The 20,033-nt window shown below is 41.9% G+C and overlaps 1 protein-coding gene across 1 annotated transcript in view; it reads right to left on the bottom strand.

Moving 5' to 3' along the window:
* Positions 1-20,033, bottom strand: part of shank2b (SH3 and multiple ankyrin repeat domains 2b) — a 220,153-nt gene that overhangs the window by 123,510 nt on the left and 76,610 nt on the right. The window lies entirely within an intron of this gene.

Here is a 20,033-nt window from a genome sequence, read left to right as displayed (position 1 = left end):
ATATATGCAACGTCTCTGTTCAGCACGGCTGTAGAAAAGAACCTTTGCACTGAACTTTTTTGTGTGATTTCCTTCCTCTTTGGAGCTAAAACAGCCCATCCAAACACATGAGATATCAGTGGAAAGCCCAGGATGTCCTCTATTAAATACATCAGGGCTTAGTTGGGTAGCTCAGATAAGTCAAAAGATATAGACCCAAAACAAACATCCGTTAGAGAGCACATAAATGAATAGGCTGGTTCTCGGTAATGAGATCTGGGGGTGGTTGGCTTGGGCTTCTTGTATTTTCTCCTATGATACCATATACTACTGTATAAGTTCAACCAGGTCCTGTAAAATGGCTATTCATCTTAAGAAAACATAGAATAAAGCTTTGGAAGATGTTTTGACGGTAAAAACTGTTTCTAAAAATGCAACGCAGTCAATGAGATAAAGCAAAAAATGAAGTGTGAAAGATAAAAGATTATAAACCTTCAGTATGCTGTGCTAGTAACTAGGAGCGTACCAGCTATGGTTTTCTCTGTCAGTCTTATTAGACCTGATGGAAGCACTGAGCAGCTCCAACATTCATTCATTGCAATGTTCGGTGGTACACCCAACCCTGGGTCCTGCCATTCATTAGAATGTTACCACATAAAGTCCTCAGACCCCAACAGTCCAGTCTGCATGCTTCACTGTTGGTTTGGTAGGAGTCGGGGAAACTACACAAAATCAGAGAGGTGCTTTTATTTTTTATACATAATTTTCTTTGGCAAATTACACAGATCGTCCAAGTTCATACATTTCAAATATTAAGTTTAGGTTTTATAACCTAAACTGCAACTGATCTGCATCCGATTTACTGGTACACAACTCCACTACTCTCATCTTTGTGTTTTAGTGACTGCTAAACAGTAAGTTGCAGCACTTCCTTTCTCAGGTCTTTTTCATTGCTTCGTTAGAGCAACAGACAGCACCACTGCCTTGGAAGCAGCTGCTGATGGAAGTTCTGATTCTGGTGTCTCTGTGACCTGCAAAGCAGCCAAACCTGCAGAAAGTGGAGAAATAGATCACGTGGCAGCATGTGGAACTGACTGAGGCTGCAGAGCAGAGCAAAGACTACAGTCATCAGTAGGTGAAGCTGAATTACCGCTGCATGAAGAGAAAGTCACGAGAGAGTGAGCTGATTACTATTTACTCGTCATAAAGCACTTAGAAATGACCTTTCATGCAGAGGACCACATAAACTGTATTTTACTCATTTAGTCCCGCTCAGTGTTAACCCTGAGTCCAACGTCACCACTAACCCTGTCACACTGTCTGTTTTGTTTTAATGAAATTGTTCTCCAAGTCTTTGCAATCAGGGAACAAAGAAAATAATCACTAATCTAAGCAATCCATATCTTGAGCATGATGGAGAGAACATACAGTCCACCAAGAAGATCAGCTGTGCACAAACACTGAACCAAACCCGATAGCCATGACCTCCACTCTAAGCCGCTCTTCCTCTGACCGTCAGTACATGATAGTCCACTGCACTGTCTCACTAAAGCAGCAATCGAAGTTGGCCTTGATTTCCCCCATGGATTCTTTACTCCACACACTGTGAGATGAGAGCCTACAGCTGCCATCGCCAACTCTCCTCGCAATTATGGTGGTGCAGGGAAAGCCGAACAGAACAGGCCCGCAGCCATTTCAATAAGCATCTCCTGATTTGGAGATGATTAACACGGTGGTGCTAAGGAGGCACTGTGGCCTGTTAGCTGTACTGTAGCTTCGTGCTCAGCACTTCCCAACAGCCTGAACATCTGAAGGGGGATTCACTGAGTCATTATCACTTTCCAGGACTAATATCTCAGACCTCTCTCTCTTTCTACAACAGACGTGTTGATGAAGAGATGCTATCGTCTAATAATCTAGCACATTTAGGAGCCACTGGGCTATCTGTGTGTGCCCCTGAGGTGTGTGTGGCCTCCTAGCTGCTGAGGCTGGTATTAACTTCTAAGCACGCACACAAATATGCGTTCATCCCAACTAACCTTGCAACATCTACCAGAAAAGGAAGTGGTAAGTTAGCTATGTGCTAAATAAGCAACAATTCAGAAACTAAGACCTTTAAATCAACTCCCCCACAATTCTTATCTTATAAAATTCCCTTTTTGGTATCTCATACAGGCAAAAGCTTCATTTAAACCTAAACCTAACCAGGCCACTGGACGCTGGAGGTCAAGCAAGCATCTTATGTAATACTTCTAAAAGTGGAATCTATGTAGGTGAAAGCTCTTCATGCATATCAAACAAATGAGAGTTTAGAAGCCCTCAGCCAAGCTAAATAATGTTTTAGACTTTGTGCTAAGACACCAAGTAGTTAGATGGATGCAGTATAAATGCTGTTTGTGTCTTAGTCCAATTTGTGCAAAGTAACTTTGTCGGTGTTCCTTCAAAGGTCACTCCTCACTAACATTCAATGATGTTTTGAATCAATCCTTCAGTTAATAAGACAATTTTAACTCTCCTCGCTCTGCTTCTTCATGCTGTGAGCCACACAGCAGAGGAAAAGGTGAGGAACTCAGCCAAGAACAATAAACACTAAAAACTATCAGATGAGATGGTTTAAAATATCCACAGTGCAAATCTCAGTTTCAATGCCATTTACACATAATTTGAATTTTTTTTACAATTATTTCTCTCACTCAGACGTCAGAGTCTCACGTCCAGTCATAAATAGCAAACTACTGACTGAGTCAAAGGGCAGATTATTTGAGTCATTAAACACCAACACCCAAAAAAGCCCCAACTGGAACAACTAAACGTCTTTCTGCAAAAATCCATCAGATATGACATCCAAATCATTTTAATAATAATAATGAGTCCAACATTTAATGTGCATTCCCATCATTAATGTAGTCTGACAGTGTCATAATACCACAGAAACTCTTAGACAGGCAGTGTTTAGTGTTGACATGGAAAACCGCTGTTAGCCCTGTGTCTCCCATCAACAGTCAAGACCCGGATATTTCTTAATAAAAACACAAAAAGTTGAACAATTACTGTAAATATAGCAAAAGTATCCTCTTTGAAAAAACCTCACAACTATCAGAACTTAAATGAAGACTGCATAGAAACACAAGCCCTGAATTATATGGTAATTCATAGCTATAGCTCGTTATAAACTATCATCTATTAAAAGACACAAGAACAAGATTCTCGTGTTTGCCGAGAACAATCTACAACTGAGCTATTTATGAGAAAAAGATTTACACAATGCAGATGATATAAATAAACTCGGAAAGTATATTTCTGGCTTCGTTTTGTTAAATGTCACCCATTCAGTGATCATTCTGAGATATCCCCAGTACTGGTAACATAATATAAGAACATAGATATAATCTGCCATTGTATCCTTTAAAATAATCTTCCCGCTCACCTCTGTTATATGTTTGTATATTTTTATTACAGTGACTGAATGTGACAGGATACATAGCTGCATTAGATTCTAATATGTAAATCTGAGGTGTGAATTTGCTTTCTGAGCAGAATTTACAGGACAAACTTATTTTCAATTCCATGTTGAAATTTCAGTTTCCAACCCTCCACTCCATAAATGTAGCGTGTTATATGAGCTCTCTCACTCCTAGGGGGTAAACAGCTTTCCCAGATAACGCACTTTCTTAAACAGTCATCATTAGCTCATCGTTAGTTTGTGGGGGTGTGAAAAGGGAATTACACTGATGTGCTTTTACAACATTTCTCAGCTGGAGGAATTAAAGATTTAATTTATGTCTTATTTCGTCAAATGACACGATAACATCAGAATTGGGATGATACTAAGTCCTTAAAAGGCCTAAACGTTAAATACACCACCCCTCACTGGACTGTGTTATGGGACTATACTGTGACTGTATTGACTCTTTAAAATACTTTAACAAATTGTACGTATGTGAGTAACTTATGAAACTCATGAAAAAAGCATTACCATCAGCTTTTGGTATTTTAAATCTGTAGTTTTAGTTAACTCAACCATTCAACTTTACTGTTATTTAAATTTCGGAAGATAGATATATTTGTCAAATCAGAAAAAGTGATGATTATGGACTTTTTTTTCCTTATATTTTAAATTCTGAAGCTGTTTTCTTTCTCTTTTCAATTTAGCTAATATTGCATATTTAGGCCGAACATGCTACATTTGCATTTTCCATCAGATGGAGCTATTCAGTTGAAGCGAATGAAATGCTTGCACCTGGTTATGGTCATGCACAAGTTACCAGCAAGATGCTCTCTTTTTAGGAATACTACAACAAATTCAACAAGGGCACCTAAACTACTCACCTAAGCTAAGTAAACATGCACAACACTACAGCATCTTTACACATGGATTAAAAAAGAGATTTAAGTTGAACTAACTGATATTGGTCATACATTGTCGACTGCTAAATCCAGCACATTATGATAAATGATGGTGCTCACATACAACATGATGTTCAAGCATAGGGACCTTTTCTTCAGTGGTTTTCATGTATATGAAATCCCTCCCTAACTTTCTTTGTAGTTTCTGAATTATAAAGGCATTTTTTTCATTTTCACTTGAGTTCAGTGGAACAAGAGGCCGAACGCCCATCACTTTATGAAAATGCCACAATGACAGATGGGTAAATTACTGTTATCTGACACTACCATATCAGTGGTGACGCAAAAAGGGGCTGATTCATAATTCCCTGAAACCACACATTTACTGCTCAAGACAAGTAATTTGTAGTTTTGTACAGTACTTTTAACTAAGCCCAATAAAGGGCTGATTTCAGATTTGATATATAAGTTTAAATGTAAGTAATAGAATTTAGCTAAATGTTTGCCGCAAGAGATTTCAGAAAAGAACACTGCGCATATTGATGCTCAGAAAACACATGTTCTGCAACACCACAAACATTTATGATAGACCTGAAAATACCTGGAATTATTGCCCATAATAATAATAATTATATTTAATAACAATAATTTTTATAATGTTATTTTTATGTATATTTTGTCTTACACTTTATAGATGCAGAGAACCTAAAACTATGCAAGTAAGGCAGTTAAAATAAGTACTAGATGGATATTATGTTCTGTCACCGAAGACTTATTTTCAATTAATAATCTTTCATTTAGTTATGGCACTTGATTTAAGCTTCCAGCCTGTGGGCGCATGACTCTGACATGAGCTGTACCACAGCAAACCAATTCACTCGCTCATTAAATGCAATGGCATCATTAGTGCTATTTATATTTAATCCTTACTAAATGTTAATAGTAATGACATTAGGATACATTGAAGTCCGTCTCTGCTTTGTGCTTGTATTCGCTGAGGATGCTGATTTTTGGCATCCTTTCTCAGCCTATAGGCGACACAGCCCGACGCACAGCTCCGCTCGCGAGTCTTCATTGAGAAAATAGCAGCGAAAGAATAGAAAACGTCAACCCAGCGACACTGTTTCACACACAGCCAGATGGATCGGCTGCCCGGGGTCTGCTTGAGTGAGGGGAACGACGCGCAGTCATGTCTGTGCGTGTTTTCTCCACCTTTCAGTCCCATTTTCTTCTCTTTTCTGTGACCTACAAACTAGTCCAATGTCGGGCGCTGTCTCTTTTTTTTTCTTTGTCGCCCGAAAAACCCCCCAGACAACTCGCAGATTTAGGTTCGTGTAACCTAAATACGCGCCGACCTACCTACAGCTTGACAAACGCGGTTAAAATAACCCAAGAACGAAGACAAAGCGAGCAAAATTCCTCCACTTTCTCCACTAAGTTGTGTACTGAAGGAAGTCTCAATGCCCAGAAGCTGAGCGCCTTATTTGAAAAGTAAAGAAGAGAGTGCGCAGGCTCTTACCTTCCTTTTTTAAGGCATTTATGATCGACTTCATGTTTACTCCCTTGCTACTCCGACTTGGCGTCGCAGTTCGTGCATATCACAGGACTTTTAAGACCCAGAGTTTTCCTTTCAGCACCACGGAGAGCGACTCTACAGCGCACATGATCCCGCTCGCACCCTCATCTCCCACCGCCTCCCCGGTTACAGTAGCACGACCCCTTCCGCAGACACTCGCGCACATGAATCCCTAAACTCCGCCCCTCACACACTTCCCTTTCATCCTCGTCTTTCTCACTCTCGTGGGGCTGAACCGCACTGCATAACCTCACACTGGAGCTGGAGCAGAGAAAGTCATTAGTGAGAATGGAATCCAAGTAATGCTTTACTGCAACAACAATACACCGTAAACAAAAACAAAGGCAGCATCAAAGCAGCTCATTTTCTGGGCACTATTTACTTTTAAGGGAATATTATTGTTATACTGTTACATTATATATTCCTTGTATTGCATTTGTTTTCTTTCTCTTGACAATAGTTTCATTAAAGCACATTTTGAGGTCACTTTGAAAGAAGGGCAGATGTGAGAGTGAAAGTGAGGTCAAAGGTCAAATGTGATGGATATTTAGACTCTTCATACACCAGTATCATTTCCTGTATGTTGCCAGTACAAATAAAGACAAAGGACTTTTAGTCTTAAAGATGAAAGGCATTTTATAAAATTTGACTTTATTTGACTCAGTCTGTCAGTCGGACATCCAAAGTGCCTGCATGCCATCAATACAAACAACAGAGCATTATTATCACTTTATTATCACTCTAGCTTATGATCACTCTATTGACCTTTTCAATCTGTACACGGTACTTTCTTTATGCTTACCGTAAATACCGCAGTTGTAGGAAATCATCATTAAGTTGACCTTGATAACCTTGGTGGATGGATTGTTAACGGAATTCATCCAAAACTTTTTGAGCTCTTGTGTTTAGAGACAGAATGATGATGAAAACACAAATGTACTGGCTGAGGTAAAAAGGGAGGAACAATTACTTTTATTTCTTTCTTTAACCTAATCTGTACTAATTATACTGAGTTATCTGTGTTTTGCCTTCATACTGAGGACTGTAGTTGCTTCATTTATTAATTTTTAGTTTGTCAAAACAGAACATTTTAGTTGCAAACAGATACACTTGGGACTATTGTAATGCATTATTATTAGGTTGTCCTAAAAACCTTTCACTTGATCCAAAATGCTGCAGCTAGAGCACACACAGGGACTAGAAAGAGAGCATATTTTGCCCATACTAGCTTCTCTTTATTGGGTCCCTGTTAAATCCACAGTTAAATTTAAAATCCTGCTCCTCACATAAATTCTCCTATACGTATACTACTACTACACTCTACTTTTAAATACCCCAGGAACCACGAGTAAAGCAGCAGTATAAGAGGACGTGCTTTATTGAGCCCCTCTTCTGTGGAACCAGCTCCCAGTTTGGATTTGGGATACACACACTTTCTCTGCTTTTAAGATTAGGCTTCAAACTTTCCTTATTGATAAAGCATATAGTTAAGGCTGGATCAGGTGATCTTGAACCTTAGTTGTCATATCTGACATTGCAGTAGGCCAGGCTCAAAACTCAAAACTTTTTAACTCTCTGTGTTAATGCACCATTTTGCATTTAATCATCAGTTATTATTAATTTCTGTCTCTCTTCCAGAGTGTGTCTTTTGTCCTGTCTCCCTCCCCTCACCCCCAGCAGACAGCCGTCTGCTGGGGGTGAGCCTCCCTGAGGCTGGTTCTTGAGGTTTTTTCCTGTTAAAAGAATTTTTCCTTCCCGTTGTTGCTTGGTGGTAGGTGTGTTGTAGAGATATGTATGTTGTCAGCGAGTGCTCAATAAACTCCTTAGATCAATAAACTCCCAACCCAGACGTGTGAGAATAAGACTGATATGTCCTACCCTGACAACCCACAGATGCCAGTATCATTTTACCAAACACCACAGGACACTGCACACTTTTGATGTTCTGGTGGAGGGTCTCTCTTTCACACATTTATTATATACATGTGTGTTTCATTATTTGTGCATATAGTTTAAGCACTAATGACTTTGTTAGGTTTAACAAAGCTTGTAACAATGTTAATTACACATGAAAAAGCGTGCTTTTCTGAAAAGGACAGATACCCACTTGCTCACATGACCCCGAGATGCCACCTAAATAGATAGTCATCTTTTTAATTCCTTTAAATAAATCAGCCATGGTTGTCAACTTTCTGGTGATAGGGACAGTATTAAAGTAAGCATTTGGTTTGGTCACGTTTGGTTTTTGACTCAGTTCAGTCTCTGGCTAAACAACGAACTTCAGCAGCATGGGAAAATGACATGAATAATAAATCAGAGTTCCTGAGAATGAAGCATAAGCTAGATCACGGTTTGATGGTGGAAATGTTAGATGCTGTTGATGCATTGTTGCAAGAGGTTGCAGCACATGCTGGATTTCATATTAGCCTGTTTTGGGGAGCAGAGGCTGAAGGGTTAAAAGCATGGGATGTGCACTGGTGAGGGGTTCTTCCAGAAAGAAATCCCTTGTGTTGCTAGGCAACTCAGAGGGGGGCAGTTCTATAGATCATTAAGGCTACGGTTCCACACCACTGTGCCTACCTGTCTTTTGCATGATGAAATATTTCCACATGACTCCTTTATCTGTGGCGGCTCCTCTTTGTTCAAGCTCTGCTGTTGTGTGAAGTTGTGTGCTTACACGCTGCCCTTCTCAATGAGGGCTCGTTAAGACTTTACAACTCGATTTCCTTATCCTCCATCTGTCTAAGCACAACTAATACAAATTCATTCAAGAAGTGACCCTGCAACATAACAGATGGATACATGCAAAAGCATATGTTGTCATAAAATATGCAAGCAAACAATTACCATGCTGTGCTCGCCACATCACCCAAACCACCCGAGCATGATATATAATCCAAGCCATACGCAGACTGTTCCAGAAGTTTCAGTTTCAAATAAAAAATCTATTCAGCCATAAAGACTCCTTTAACTAACAGACCTTCTGTAACAGTCTCCATTTACAGTAACTGAGAAAGACGTTAAATCACAATATGCACTAACATGGCTTTATTTGGATCTTTCTAAAGCTATTGCATATACACCAATGTTTTTATGGACCTTGCTTATGAAAGCTATTGTAGAGGCAGGAAAAGGAGCCAACTGTACATTTATTCATCATTCAGTCCTGGTGATTATCAAGGTGGTATCACAGTAAAGATTCCACTAATGAGACTTAATTCATCCACTGTGGCGACTGACAGAGGGCTTGAAAGATCCATCAAAGATCAAATAGCTCTGTGATTAGGCCTATGAAAATCAAAAACCATACCTGATTTAAATTTGGCTGATCTCACATTGAAGGTTATCCTTTTCTGCTCCACTGGACCATTTTCAGTGTGGCTGCTATTTTTACATCTCTCAGTAGAGCCCCATCATGTCCCCTTGTACTTGTGCCTCTGTGATGGGTGCCGGATTTTCCAGTGTGGCAAAAAAGTAATCCTTCAAATAAATTTTCATTTTTGGGAAGTGAAGTCAAGAGGTAGCAAATATGGTGAGTGGGCCAGTGATGATGATGCAAAGACTATAGGCCAAAAAAAACAAACAAATTAAAAATTACCTGCACGGTCTCCTTCAAATGCCATCAGCCTTTACATTAGAATCCAGTACTAACAGCTTCAGTCTGGGGAACCAGACTGGGAATCCAGTATCATTGAATACTGGAAGAAAAAACTGATGAGCAGAGTCCTGTTCTTACTCTTTGCCCAGCATTTCATCTTCAAGCTTGCAAACGATTCAGCCGAACACTGCTTAGTTGTACATGTCATCACCTACAATTATCACTGGTATGAAATTCATTCTCATGACCAGTTAAAGGTTGGTGGTGAAATCAGGGTGCACAGTGCACGTCAGAGCAGAATCAAATCTTTGTGGTAGAAGATTCCGACATGTTTGAGAAATTATTATTAAAAACAGAGATCAGTCAGACTTAAGCCAAATGAAATGTTTAGATTTTCATGGCTCTCATCTTTTGATCACTCCTTGAAACACAGTAATCAAATACATTATGCGCACGAGGGAAGCTCAGTGCAGCAAAATTATTTATATGTAACAGCAGAATAAGGTGTTGTACAGTTATGAAAAGCTCTGCACTAACATGCAGTTCTTAGTTACATGGTAAGTCAGGATGTGGACTGTATTTCTCTATCCTAATGACACAGTGCTAATCACGCTGGCTGTATTAAAAAAAATACCCCAAATTCTCAACTTTCTTAACCTGTCATTAAAAAGAACTCTAATCTGGCAACATTAGGAGCGTGACATGGTATAATACCAGAGGAGCTGTGAAAGCCAGTTATAAACACTGGGAGACAAAAATCACTTTTAATAGAACAGAGTTACTAAAATACTACAAAATGCCAGATCAGACCACTGAATGTAATTATGTGAGAAATCATCACTAATGACTAGTTTACCTGTTTGGCATCTACCAAAAAATAAACAAAAATAAAAATCTCCACATAATTACAGTAGTACTGTAATAAATCACACTGATGAATAATGATAATGATAATAATACAATATCAATAAATAAATACAGCACTTTAAGTACGAAAAACATTTCAAAGTGTGAAATAGCTTAACATATAGCCATGATAAATGTATATACTGTCCACTAATGCTATACAAACACAATTTCCAATTCAGATTTTAAGAACTTTTTTAAAATTGAATTTGATCAGGAAAAGTACACAGGGGGTAAACACTGGTTAAAAGGAACTTTCTTTGGCTAATTGTTGCGTCTATAAACCACAGAAAAAAGTGCTAAACATCTATTGTTAGGGGTTCATTTATTTATTTAATCTGACTGTACGAATGTAAGAAAATCCAGCAGTAGTTTTATGCCGAGGGCTGAGTGCTTTTAACTCTTCCTAGAATTTGTTTAGCATGTTCGCTGCATAAATAAAGCTGTACTTTAAACTGGAGTACATTGGTTTAATATGTAAACCAGAAAATACATTTTTATCTGTCTGAAAACTAACATTTTTGCAAAAAAACATAAAAACTGCCTTGTTTCAGGAATCAGTCAGACGCCTTCAGTCTCGTCTTCATAACTAAAAAAAATTGTATTACTTACATTTTCTCTGTGATTATTTGTAAAATGACTGCGTCGTGGAAAATGACCAGGTTTCTTGTTCATTGTTAAAACTGAAAATCACATTGGAAAAAAATCTTAATTTCTTATGTGATTTCAAACAGTTTGGGCACCAATAAACTGACTTCACTGTGGGATCTTTGTGCACATAAAAATAAGCCCTGATGCATAAACATCAAGTCCCTTCTGCCCTGCATGACTTTTGCCAGCTGACAGTAGATGTCTGTTTTCCTGCAGCACAGACCCTGCTGTGTGTCAGCCAGCTCAGAGGTTTTTGGAAGGATTTCTAAAATTACTTTTTCAGGGCTTTGGCAAAAACTGACTTGTGTTCAGGTGCAGTTTAGGATGGAGCGTGGAAGCAAAAGGACAGCTAAACTAAAACCTGCAGCAAAAGCGAGAATAGATAAGCTTCACGTGGTTGAGGTGTGCGTGTGGATGTTTGTGGATTTTTAAAAAAATGTTTTGTGTGTTTGCTCAATGTATGCACCCTGTGGGATTATCACACTGTGGCAGCGGATGGTCTAATATGCCCATCTGCCAATCATTCTTACATAAGCTTACTGCTGTATGGAGAGAGAAATCCACAGAGACCCTCACAATACTTTGTGTAGTTTTTGTCATTTTTAGAATCAGTTTGAAAGAGAACATAACCCGTGGTGAGAAACATTTTCCAGTATTAACACACTGTACTCATTTATTCTTGAGTAACTTGACTGTGTAGCTGAGACTGTTAAGTATTGTCTTTAATACCAGTAAAAATCGATTGTACTGTGCAAACGTCTTGTACTACACATCATTTCTTTCTATTCGGCTTCCAAGGAGCCAGACTTTCTTGTAATGTTTAAAGTGGACTTGAGCTCAGTTTTTCATTATATATCGTTGGATTTGTCTGCTTTTCAGTCTCATTTTCAGTCCAGTCCTTGTACCTGACCATTTTCAGTGGAATGCTTGAAAAGACTTATAACTTAAGACATGAACCACTGAAAATTTCAGGCGCAGATTTAGGCAATAGCAATGTATCTATACACACATAATTTGTCATGTTGTTTCTTTCTTTATTGATATGAAAAAATGACAAAGATTGCTCGAGTTTTACCGGCATAAAACAAGAACTGTAGTGATAGTTAGTGGATCAGGTCTTATGAAGTGATGAATCAATATGAATAGACGAGAGAGGTACAGCAGAAAGTGTCTACAGCCATCTGAAAACATGGTGGAAACTCTTTCATGGTCTTTGAGCTGCATTTTAGCCAGTGGTGTTTGGGAAGTGCAGTCAGATTTCAATCTAACATGCAATACCATCTGAAAAGCATCTGATTGGTAACAGCTTGATTTTTCACTATGACAGTGATCCCAAACACAGTGCAGATGGAGTAAAAGCAGACCTGGACAGAAAAACACACAATTGCACACAGACTGCATCCCCCCAGAGCCTGGACCTTACAATTTTGAAGCAGTGTGGAATTACGATGACAGAAAGTGGAACAAAAGGCAGCAAACATCCAAAGAAGAGCTTTGAAATGTCCTTCAAGAAGCCTGGACAACTATCTGCAGACTGTTTAATGAAAGCTTGCTTAAAGAGAGTTCAGACTGTGCTAAAGAATAAAGGTGGGCAGATCAAATACGGACTTTCAAGCTAGTATAAACTATATTTTTGCTCTATGTATAATTGCACATATTTCAACAAATTGCTCCTATTTGTCATTTTCTTAGAAGAAAGAAATGAGGAATTTTAGCACAATAGTGGCTTTTTACAGGCATAGGAAAGGTGATGCGATAGTGCAGCAGTGGACAAGTCGTGGTGGTCAGTTTCTCGAAGGAATTTAATGAAGTGACGACTGTTAAGTCCACTCTATTTGCTACATGATCAAGCTGCAATTTAGACTTTCGGAGGACTTCCTGGTGGATTATACAGTGCAGGAAAATTATATCCAACTTAGGGTTTTGCTTCCTTCCTGGTTTCTCTTTAGCAGTCTGACTTTTTTTCCTTTTTTGCAATCCAGGAGAAGTAACATTTGAAAGGTGACGTCACGTTAGCTTAATCCTCATAATGACACCAGAAAACCTGGTTTCCCCTTTAGGGCCGTAGCCTTGTGACTAAAATAAAATAAAATCAAATCAAATAAAATAAAATAAAATAAAATAAAATAAAATAAAATAAAATAAAATAAAATAAAACAAAACAAAACAAAACAAAATTTGGGGCCAGGTTTTGTTTGTTTGGTTGGAGGAGGTGGTAAAAGTTGGGTGTAGGTTTAAATTGGGTTAAAACAATTTATTTGTGTTTGGGTCCCTCCCACTGTACTTTTGTTTTTTTTCTGTCTTTTGACAGGAGAGACTAGCTGAAGAGACAAAGACCAGGTTTAAATGATGTCAGTAGATCCAGAGCAACAATATCATGGACGGACTTCATTTTAATAATAAGCTGAATAAAAACCTACAGGCTTTGAAAAACAGACATTTTTATTCTTGGTAAAATCTAAAGTATCTATGGAAACTGTAAAGATTGACCCGACACTCTGGTATGCTGTATGCTTGCGAGCTGTTTATTGAAGCGCCACACACATGTGGCTCTACGTTTCAGCACACACACTCTCCTCTGGTCTCCGCCTTCACTATATATAAAGGGAGAAACCTCCACCTCTCCCTCCAAGCCTCCTTGGCACCGCCCCCTCGAGCTCACCATCCCACTCCCCCCCTGCAGCTGAGCCAGGGACCACACCACCGCCACAGAAACTTAACTCTGTAAAAAAAATCTATAATAATTTGTTAACTATGATTTGGCAATTTGTTAATTTTGTCACGGCCAGGCGGATCAGCTGCACGCTGATCAGCACGCTCTATCTGTTTGTCTCTCTCTCCTCTTCTCTCTCGCCAGGGCGGAACTCACTGTGGGTTCACGCCCTCGGGTCTCATTAAGATGATCAGCATTTAAGCCAGGAGGTGACTGCTGTTCGTTGCTGGATCGTTGTCTACCACGCGTTAGTTGTGTTTCCTTTGTGCGTTGTATTTAACCCTGTCTCCCTGTCTACAGAGCTCCCTGGATTTTTCCCCCCATGTGATTCCCGAGTGGGAAGTGTTGGAGTGAGAGCCAGTGATCGTGTGTGTGGATGATATGAAGAACGCGTGCTTTTCCCTTGGACTTCCCTGGAGCCCCTTTTCCCTCACGCAGCGCTTGAGTCCTCCTCCAAACTGTAACAATAACGATCCAGCCATCATGGACTCAGTGGACTCAACCCCCACCCAGCAACCCGTCCTCACTCCGGAGGCAATTCTGGAACGCCACAAACACATGCTACAGCACATTAACCAACAGCTGGCTGCGCTCACCCAAGCCCTCGCTCAACGCATACCGTTGGTAAGCCCACCCTCACCACCTCCGTCTGTTTCTCCTCAGTTACCGGCTCCCGACCCTTCAGCGGCCGCTCCATCTGTTTCCTCCGCGCCGGCTCCCGCTGAGCCTCCGGAGCGATCGTTACCAGCGCCAGAGCCTTTCTCGGGTGAGTTCCATAAATGTGCTGGATTTTTGACCCAGATCACGTTACAATTCCGACAGTTACGAAGAACGTATGAGACTGACGGGGCCAAAATTGCCTTTATTGTTCAACTATTACGTGGGCATGCATTGAACTGGGCGCAAGCCGTTTTAAGAACAGCCCCTGAGATTTCTTACGAGGACTTCCTCACCAAGTTTAAAAGTGTTTTTGAAAGAGGCACCAGAGCAGAGGCGGCCGCCCACAGATTGTTGAATTTGAAGCAGGGAAGGCGGAGTATGGCGGAGTTTTCGGTCGAGTTCTGGACCTTGGCTGAAGAAACGGTCAAGTAAAGCAAGCAAGCAAACGGTCAATCAAGTATCGGGCAGCATGGAGGAGAGTTAACAGCCCATGCAACTGGGCCGCTCCAGACTGTCGCCCGAGGAGCGGCATCGTCGGTGGAGGGCCGGTGAGTGTTTTTATTGTGGCCACAAGGGCCATATTGCCACGGATTGCCCGTCGTGGCCAAAAGACAGCGCCCGCCAGTAGTGAGGAGTGTATGGGTGGGTGAGGTCTCCTGTTCTCAGTCTCCTCCTCGTCTGATGGTTGCAGTCACGTTAATGATTAGGCTCGAGACTCATTCTCTTGATTGGAGAAAAGAAAGTATTTCGGGGTGGGGGGAAGAATGTCACATGTCCTGTTTAAAAGCCGCCACCCCCGCCATGAACCCACCAACCAATTCAGCGATCTCCGAACCGCCAGATCTGTCCTCCGTGCCGTCTGTTTATCACGTCCTGCCACAGGTGTTTTGTAAGGATAAGGCACGCTCCCTTCCCCCTCACCAGCTGTACGACTGTGGGATTGACCTCCTCCCAGGCGCACCACTTCCGACCAGTAGGTTGTACAGCCTGTCCCAACCTGAGCGTGAGAGCATAGAGAGATACATCAATGAATCCCTTGCCGCGGGTCTCATTCGTCCCTCGTCCTCACCTGTTGCCGCCTGTTTCTTTTTTGTCACTAAGAAGGACAAGAGTTTATGGCCCTGTATCGACTATCGTGGCCTCAACGCCATCACAGTTAAAAACAAGTATCCCCTCCCTCTGCTGAGTTCCGCGTTCGAGCTTCTCCAGGGGGCCACTATCTTCTCAAAGCTGGACCTGCGCAATGCCTACCATCTGGTGAGAATAAGGGAGGGGGATGAGTGGAAAATGGCTTTCAATACTCACCTGGGCCATTTCGAATATCTTGTAATGCCTTTTGGTCTCAATAATGCACCAGCTGTGTTTCAGGCCCTTGTGAACGACGTTCTTCGGGATTTCATTGACCACTTCGTTTTCGTCTACTTGGATGACATCCTCATCTTCTCCTGCTCCGTCACTGACCACCAACGCCATGTCAGGCAAGTTTCAGCGTCTCCTTGAGAATCGTCTCTTTGTTAAAGGGGAGAAGTGTGAGTTTCATGTCTCAACTGTTTCCTTCCTGGGCCACATCATCGACCAAGGTAACCTCAAAACTGATCCCGCGAAGGTTCAAGCCGTTGTTGACTGGCCGACCCCCTCTAACCGTAAACAGCTTCAAAGCTTTCTGGGGTTTGCGAACTTCTATCGTCGCTTTATTCGCAACTACAGTAAACTTGCCCTGCCTCTGACCCGTCTCACTTCTCCCAAGGTTCCCTTCTGCTGGGATGAACCGGCCCAACAAGCATTCGTTCATCTAAAAGACCGCTTTGCCTCGGCGCCCATCCTCGTCCAACCTGACCTCAACCTGCAGTTCGTTGTAGAGGTGGACGCCTTGGACGCTGGAGTGGGTGCGGTGCTTTCCCAGCAGCAAGGTGGTAAGCTTCACCCCTGTGCCTACTTTTCACGCCTTCTCACCTCCGCAGAGAGCAACTATGATGTGGGACCTGCGCTCAAAACAAGAGCGTCCATCAACCACCCTCTGGCCTCCTCCAACCTCTGCCGACTCCGAGCCGCCCCTGGTCACACATTGCTATTGACTTCATCACTGGTCTGCTTGTCTCGTCAGGTAACTCTGTCATTCTCACCATTGTGGACCGTTTCTCCAAAGCTGCTCATTTTGTCGCCCTCCCTAAGCTTCCCACTGCTCTAGAGACCGCCCGGCTACTAACTAACCACGTTTTTCGCCTCCATGGAATCCTCTCGGACATTGTGTCAGACAGAGGACTGCAGTTTACGTCACGTGTCTGGAAGGAGTTCTGCAGTGCCCTCGGAGCTCAGGTCAGTCTCTCCTCTGGTTTCCACCCACAGACCAATGGTCAAACGGAGCGTGCCAACCAGGAGCTCGAAGCAGCTCTCCGGTGCCTGGTGTCCACTAACCAGTCAACTTGGAGCGAGCAACTGTCATGGATTGAGTATGCTCATAACAGCCTTACCTCCTCTGCCACCGGTGTGTCCCCTTTTGAGGCGTCCCTGGGCTATCAACCGCCACTCTTCCCAGTTGTCGAGCACTTTGTTCCCTCTGTCCAACAGCATCTTCGGAGGTGTCGGCGCGCCTGGAGAGTGACTCGGGCTGCCCTTCTCCGCACAGTGGAACGCAACAAGCGCCTGGTGGATCGCCACCGGACCTGCTCCCACCTACCTACACACCTGGACAAAAGGTTTGGGTGTCTACCAGATTCATCCCACTCAGGTCTGAATCCAAGAAACTGTCTCCCACTTTCATCGGTCCCTTTGAAGTCGACTCTGTGATTAACCCTTTCTCTGTCCGTCTTAAACTGCCCCGGAATATGAAAATCCATAACACCTTTCACGTGTCGCAAGTGAAGCCTTGCCTCTCTAGTCCTCTGTGCCCTCCTTGCAGGCCCCCTCCACCCGCCCGGGTCATTGATGGCCACCCGGCTTTCACCATTTCGAGACTCATGGATGTCCGGCGCCGGGGGCGCAGCCTGCAGTGACTCATGGTTTGGGAGGGCTAGGGGATGGAGGAGCGTTCTTTTTTTTTTTTTTTTTTTTTTTTTTTCTTTTCTTTCGCAGCCCGGTACCGGTCCATGGCCCGGGGGTTGGGGACCGCTGGTTTAAATCAAACAAACACTGCAGAAGTTAAAGATTCGCAATGAGGCTTCAAGTTGGAGATTCCAAAACAATTGGTGATTCCATGGTGGCCATCTTTGTCAAATTGTGCTTCAACAAAACAATACTACAACAGCAATAACGATCATTACAACTACACCTGTATTTCATGTACACTACATGATTCAGAGCCACAGCTTCAACCAGAAGGTAAACCAGATGGACTTTCACTACGGCACTGCACAAGAAGACACTCCTGATGGCCTCGGGTAAAAGAGTTCACCATTTAAATGCTCTGTAAATAACACCTCTGTTCATGTATCTGATTGGCTGCTAGACAGCCAACTAACTAGCGAATGTTTAGATAGGTAGATGGATAGATAAAGTCATTTCTCTCTCACACACACTCACCAATTCTCCACATAATGAGAGTCCAGTTCTAATGGAGGAGGGGTGGACTTCACTCGGAATATCATCATTCAGGTGGGGCTCGCAAGGCAAGTCGTGATTAGCTGACAATTTATTCTGGCGGGCACGATTGAGAGGAAGGGGCCCTGAAATGGTAATGTGTTTAAATGTCAGAGGAAAGGTAAGGTTCTCATCAACCCTTGGTCACCCGTCTGCTTTGAATATTCTTATTGCCATCATGTATTAGTAATGAGAGTTGAAAAGTAAGTAAAATTTAACCTTCGCTGTACCTGAGGAAACTATGAATATTAACGAGGCCTATTATGTGTACCTGATCTGAAAGAATTTTAACCCCACTCTTGGCTGGCTCACTGGCTTTCTCCTTCCTCAAGTTTTCTATTTCCATCCTGATCTCTGCCTCTTTTCCACTTTTTTTTGGTATTCTTCTCTTTCCCTTTTCAACCATCCGTCTTCCTCTTTTCCCTCCCTGTCATTCATTCAGCTCCTCTTCGTTTTTCTAGCAGCCATTTCCTCTCTCTGTCACTTACTCCATCTGCCTGGCCCTCTCACTGAGCTTTCCTCTGTCTTGCCCTTTGACTTTCCTCTTTTATGCTGTTGCTCTCTTCTCTAGTTCATCTCTTTCAGTCTCCTACTTGATTTCCATGCCTGCATCTACGAGTTCCTTGCCTTTTAATTCGTAACACTGTAGGATTCATCAACAACTCAGTATAATAGATTACTTACACATGTCTTACTTTACAGTTAGATAAATGATTTTGAATGCCTGTGTTAGAAAAACCTGAAAAGAAAAACTCTTGTTAGAAAGTGCTAAACTGACTGGGAGCAAGCCAGTTGTCATTGGGATAAACGAGCACTGTGTAGCAGCTACTGAACTTTAACTCAGCTTAGTTCACTTAGTCAGTTCACTCCTATACATAAAATACATACAGTGACATCCTTCATTAGTTAGCAGTCTCCTATTCTGAAGCCTCAACCTGAACGCATCGGTCATGTTGGTGTTTTGAAACTGGACGATCGAGGAGTGGATCTGATGGAAAAACTAAAGAACACTGTAAATGCGTACATTAATTCACATGTTGCTTGCAAGATACCATCTAAATCTTAAACAGACAAGGAAGAAAAATACACTCCAACTCATCACATACCTTCTTAAAGATGGCAGCTGACTAACACCTAGCACAAATGTGTCTCAGCAATGCTTTACTTTGTGTTAAAGACGTGATTTTGTTCATGGCACAAGGCCTACTAAATGGGATCTTACATTTTAATGTGTTTTATCAGGGATGTTACATTGATAAGATCAGTGTATTTCTTATGACCAGCTGTGGGGGCTACCAAAAAGTCCCTCTTTCTCACTTGATTTAAATCACTAAACACTATTCTCATGCAGTTATGATGTGCTAGCTTTGGATAATTTTCAATATATCGTGATATTCGTTTGATAAATTATGATCTCATTTAGACTAAAAGTGACTATGCATCATTAGGACAACAGAAGAATCCAAGGCCACGTATTCCTTTAGGACAAGTCCTTGGGTTCTCACTCGCATCCACTTCTTTCTTGTAACAACTTGTTTCATAACGTCTAAAATGGAGACAGTAAAAATGCTGAATGCAGGGTTTCAAACCTGTCATATACAGTGGGGCAAAAAAGTATTCAGTCAGCCACCGACTGTGCAAGTTCCCCCACCCAAAATGACGACAGAGGTCAGCAACCCGCACCAGAGGCACACCCCAACTGCGAGAGACAGAATGCGAAAAAAAAATCCATGAATCCACATGGTAGGACCCGCAAAGAATTCATTCGCAAACCAGGGCGGAAAACAAGCATCTGGTCACCTCAAACAAGGAAAATCTCTGGCTCTCACAGACCTGTAACGTCTTCTGTAAGAAGCTTTTCTGTCCCCCACTCGTTACCTGTATGAATGGCACCTGTTTGAACTCATCATCTGTATAAAAGACACCTGTCCACAGCCTCAAACAGTCAGACTCCAAACTCCGCCATGGCCAAGACCAAAGAGCTTTCGAAGGACACCAGGAAAAGTATTGTAGACCTGCACCAGACT

Source organism: Rhamphochromis longiceps, linkage group LG1 (assembly GCF_057381845.1).
Source record: "Rhamphochromis longiceps isolate RC_006_pf linkage group LG1, R_longiceps_female_GT1.1, whole genome shotgun sequence".
NCBI lineage: Eukaryota > Metazoa > Chordata > Actinopteri > Cichliformes > Cichlidae > Rhamphochromis > Rhamphochromis longiceps.
This window is presented reverse-complemented; position numbering and strand designations above follow the sequence as displayed.